This window comes from Lactuca virosa, chromosome 2 (assembly GCF_052849685.1).
Source record: "Lactuca virosa cultivar CGN04683 chromosome 2, Lactuca_virosa_CGN04683_v6, whole genome shotgun sequence".
NCBI lineage: Eukaryota > Viridiplantae > Streptophyta > Magnoliopsida > Asterales > Asteraceae > Lactuca > Lactuca virosa.
Genome location: NC_136427.1, coordinates 105,831,368 through 105,837,139, shown reverse-complemented (window position 1 = coordinate 105,837,139; position 5,772 = coordinate 105,831,368).

Here is a 5,772-nt window from a genome sequence, read left to right as displayed (position 1 = left end):
TCATAGTGTCCGAAACATTGTTGCGGATCTCCAGAAGGGCAAACGGGTCAACGTGGTCACCAGCTGAGGATTCTGAATTAGAATCAGAGTGTTACGGAGGAGGTTGGTGAGCGTCCGGATTTGAGGATGGACCCGGTTTGGTAGCATCATCATCTTCTTGAAGGTTTGAGTTGGAGCCGTCGTCCGGAGTGGTAGTGGAGGAGGATCCGAAGTCAAAGGCAGACTTGGATACGGATGCTTTGGATTGATAGTGAATGGAGGTCATGAGATGAGCATCCGGAACAGTTGTTGCTTCTTCCTCCAACATAACTTCTTCAGAGATTTCTTCTTCCGGATCAGTGTGGAAGATGCTTTGATGAGTGGTGATTGGGGGTAGCTCCGTAGTGAGCTCATTGATGGCGTCATCGTCAGTGGGAGGGACAAAGGGCAGATTGCTTTGGATGGCCCTGTTCCTCATGGAGATGAGAGTGGACTCCACTTGAGCTCGAGAAAGATCTGGACGTCGAGATGCGGCCCTGTTCACATAATCTTCCCACAAAGGATCATTAGAGCCTGGTCATCCTGTATGCCTTTCGGGTATCAGACCAGTTGTGGCATCGAAAGTTGGAGAGACTGCTCCTCCTTCCGGATGCTTGGGTTCCGGAACAATGGTTCCGGAGTGTGTGCGTGTGGAAGAGATAATGGGAATATCGAATTTGACACGTGGGTGTGTTCCACGGGGCTGCAAGGAACTTTGTTCAACACCGGCATCACCCTTTTAGGAGGGTGAGGGTGGAATATGTGGAGACTCCTCGTGAGTGTGTGCTTGTGATGATGAAACATTGAGGGGAACCTCAGATGAGTGGGCAGGAGGGGTGTGCGGACGGCCAGAATCAACTAGAATGTCATGGGTGCCCTCATGTTGAGAGGGGGCATTGACTTTGGATTTCTTTTTGGCCTTAGGCTTGGTAGGTGAAGCCTTTCGTTTGGCTGGTTGCTTAACTTTAGGTCCGGACTTAGCATGAATGGCCTCTTCCGGAGTAGGCTCAACTGAGACCGGGGCAGGTTGTGTTGGGTCGAACACAACCGAAGTCTCAATATGGTGTTTTAAATAGGGAGAGTCGGAAGGAATGATGGCCAACATATTGTCCGGAAGACGTCTGACCGGACCAAAAGATGATTGGTCCGGAATTCTGTAAGACTTAACAAGTTTAAAAGATACACATACCTCCGGAGGAATAGTGCTAACCGGAATGGGTACGTTGAGTTCCTTGAAGATCTGTTCAATCGTCAGAGCCCAAAATCTAGGGCTCGAAATCTCGTTCGGCTTCCTTTTGATGGCGAACTTGCAGAAGTATTGCCACAAGACTTTCGGAAGATCGACAACATTGTTGCGTCCGGAGTAAATGCTGAAAACCACATTCAGCCAATCTTTGCTCAAGGTATCGGTACCGCCATGCTTGCCCGATAACCCACGGATCATTAGATGCATAAGAACGGTCCAGAGCCCAGAAACAGCTGTCTTCTTGAAATCCTTTGCTCTATAGTCTTGCGTGTACCCAATGAAGTTCAGAAACGTCTGAAACTCTTCAGTCGTTGGTTCGACAACTTCAAAACCAGTAGGATTTGGGGTAATTCCAATCGCCTTGAGGAATGTCGATTTGTAGACAGGAATGGTGCGATCGCCGATAATGGTGGTTAACAGAACACCATCTTCGAGTTTGATGCTAGTGAAGGCACGATGAAGATGAGAGAGTGGGAGTGGAGGATCAGGAATTTTGGTAAGTGGAATGGAGAGAGGATGATTTACAAGGAACTCAATCATTATTCTGATTGATTCATCATAGTCAAGAGGGTTTAAGGAGAACGGTTGAGTTGTGTCCCTAAGAAAGGGTTCTTGATCGGCAGATGAGGATGATCCCTTTGATCCTTTAGATGATTTCTTTCTGGCGATGGATTTCTTGGGAGGTGGTGTAGATTGAGTTGGGTTCTTTGAAGACTCCATTGATGAACAAAGAAGAAGCTTGATGAACACGAAGAACAGTGAGGGATGTTTGGAGGTTTGAGAGTTAAGAGAGCGTAAAGAGGTAAAAGTGAATGCGAGAGAGTATTTATAGGTATAGAAAGATGGGTCGGGTCGAAAAAGGTAATGATGAGGGTTTGAGATCCATCGGGTCGCATTTAATGTTGGGAAATGAGATTAGACAGGTGAGGTGAAAGGGCAAGGCAATTGGGGCTAAAAGAGGAGAATGTAACCGTCAATTCGATTTCTAATTTAGAGGGCGTGCAATCGTGTCACGCAAATCGAGGAAGATTGGATAAGGATCTTCCTGAAAAGTAACCGTTGACGCCTTATTACCTTTTGGTATTCCGGAGGATAAAGGATATGTTCCGGAACATATATGATAAAAAAGAGGTTCCAGAGCAAATATTGAAAATTCCGGATCAAGATTGGAAATTCCGGAGCAAATTTCAAATTCCGGAGCAACTTTGAAAATTCCGGAGCAAATTTGAAATTCCGGAGCATTTTAGAAATTCCGGAGCAACTTTGAAAATTCCAGAGCAAATTTGAAAATTCCGGAGTAAATTTGAAATTCCGGAGCAACTTGAAAATTCGCCTTTCCGGAGAGGATTTTCCGGAATTCCTTTATGGAGAGAGTTCCGAAATAGAGATTCGGATGATGGTTGATCTTGATAGTCGTGATGAAGGGAATGAACGGATGTCAATGTGCTTCGTCATGGAGTGCTGAATTGGATTATGAGAGATTGCAATGGCACTTTGAGAGTCACAGTAGATAGGAATGCGTTGAAATCGGTAACCATAATCCAAGAGTTGAGATTTCATCCAAAGAACTTGAGAGGTACAGCTGGCAGCAACAATGTATTCAACTTCAGCTGTGGAGAGAGCAATGCAGTTCTATTTCTTGGATGACCAGCTGACTAATCGACCACCTAGGAATTGACATCCTCCTGATGTACTTTTCCTATCGAGTTGAAGACCACCATAGTTTGAATCAGAATAAGCTTGCAGAAGGAAACTTTCATTTGCTGGATACCAGATTCCGAGGCTCTTTGTACCTTTGACGTATCGGAATATTTGTTTCACAGCCAAAAGATGAGACATCTTCGGATTGACTTGAAATCTGGCACATAAACATGTTGAGAACATAATGTCCGGGCGACTTGCAGTGAGATAGATTAAGGATCCAATCATTCCACGATACTTCTTTTCATCAACGGAAACACCCGAAGGGTCGGCAAAGATTTTGTGACCGAAGCCCATAGGTACCTTGGCTGAGGCACAGGTGTCCATTGAGTATTTCTTGAGAAGTTCAGAAATATACTTCTCTTGGTGAATAAAAATACCTTTATTAGTCTGTTTGACTTGAAGGCCAAGAAAGAAGCTTAATTCTCGATTCATGCTCATTTGGAATCGATTGACCATAAGTTTGGCAAAATCAGCAACCATAGATGAATCCGTAGATCCAAAAATGATGTCGTCCACATAAATTTGTACCAACATGAGATGCTTTCCATTTGATCTTCGGAATAGAGTGGGATCAAGTATACCTCTTTGAAAACCTGAGCGTTTGAGAAAATTGGTGAGAGTCTCGTACCAAGCCCGAGGAGCTTGCTTGAGTCTGTAGACAGCCTTTCGGAGTTTATAACAGTAGTTTGGAAAGGAAAGATTAATAAATCCGAGGGGCTGTTGAAGGTATACTTCAGTGTCAAGTTCACCATTAAGAAAGGCACTCTTAACATCCATTTGGTAAACTTTGAAGCCTTTGTGGGCAGCATAAGCAAGAAAGATTCTGATAGCTTCAAGTTGTGCAACAGGAGCAAATGTCTCGTCGTAGTCAACACCTTCAATTTGAGTAAAACCTTTAGCTACCAATCTTGCCTTATTTCGGATGATAACTCCTGCATTGTCTAGCTTGTTGCAAAACACCCATCTTGTACCGACAATGGGGTGATATTGAGGAGGAGGTACGAGAGTCCAGAGTTCATTTCGGTCAAATTCTGCTAGTTCTTCTTGCATGGCTGTAATCCAATCAACATGCACTAATGCATCCTTGATGGATTTGGGTTCAACCATGGACATGAATGCTGAAAAATGACATTCATTTTGGATGTTGGTAGCTGAGAGAGTTTGTACACCAACATTCGGATTGCCTATCACTTGGTTCGGAGGATGATCCTTCGTCCAAACATGCAATCGAGGGAGTTCTTGTGCAACCGAAGATCCTACATCAACAGTGGAATTGATTTGCTCCCCCTGAACTTCTGAACCGGAGAGGTTGACATCATCATCAGAAGGGAACTCAAAGAAATTTTCGTTTTCATCAATGTTGAGAGGATTAGAGTCATCGAAATCGGCAGTTGCATCTTGGAAGCCATCCACATTTGATTCAAGAGATGGATTTGCATTATTCTCCCCCTCAACCTGAGAAGGTTGAAACGGTTCGGAATCAAATGGAGGTAGGCTCGGAAGTGGACCGGAGAGGTTGTGAGAAACTGGGGCTTCCGAAGGAGGAATTGGAATTAGAGAAGGTCTCGATCGTGATTTGGAATCAAGAGCGGTTTCGGAAGGACCAAAGAGGGTTTCAAAGTCAACCTCAAGAATGGTTTGAGGGTTCGGACATCCTGGCGGAGGAGCATCAGACTCCATGATGTGAGTTGTGATGTGAGTGGGGCCGGAATTCCGAATGAAGTTGTCATCAAAGGTAATATAAAAGCTTTCTTCCAGAACACGAGTTCTTCGGTTGAGAACTCTGTAAGCCTTTGATTTTGAAGAGTACCCAAGAAAGATGGCTTCATCAGCTTTGGGTTGGAACTTAGTAAGCTGATCACGGTTGTTTTTGATGAAGCATCTACATCCGAAGACATGTAAGAATGAGATTGTTGGCTTTCGACCATTCATTGCTTCGTATGGTGTCATGTTGAGGCGTCGATTGATGATACTTCGATTTTGAGTGAAGCAAGCAGTGGATACAGCTTCAGCCCGAAGATAGAGTGGTAAGTTTGCATAGTTCAGCATTGATCGAGCGGCTTCAACAAGTGTTCTATTGCATCTTTCAACTACACCGTTTTGTTGTGGAGTGTAGGGAGCTGAGAAGTTGTGATCGATTCCTTTTTCTGTGAGAAGTTTCTCAATGGTGGAATTAACAAATTCCGAACCATTATCACTTCGGATTCTCCTGACTGGGAGTTTGATAAGAACTTCTATTCCTTTGATAAAATTGATGAGCTCAGAGGCTGTTTCGGATTTCAGCCTTAGGAAGAAAACCCAGGTGAACCTTGTAAAGTCATCAACAATCACAAGAATGTATTTCTTATGATGAAGACTTTCTATAGTGGATGGTCCACAAAGATCAATGTGTAGAAGTTCCAGTGGATCCGAGATGGACTTTTCTATGATAACAGGATGACCCTTCTTTGATTGCTTACCACACTCACACGCAGCACATAAATGATCATTTTCGAACTTGAGAAGAGGTAAAACTCTTACCATTTCACCTGATACAAGATCATTCATGTACCAAAAGTTCAGATGAACGAGCCTTCGGTGCCATAACCAACTGACGTCAGGAACAGCTTTGGAGAGAAGGCAGAGTTGCGGTTTGCCAATAATCTTGTTGATGTCAAGCGGGTAAATGTTCTTGTTGCAAAGTGACTTTATCAAACATTCTTTTCGGTCTTCAGTCATCACATAGCTATACTTTTTGCAAAATTCCACACGTCGACTTGAGTCAGTGAGCTGAGCAACACTTATCAAATTATGTTTCAAATCAG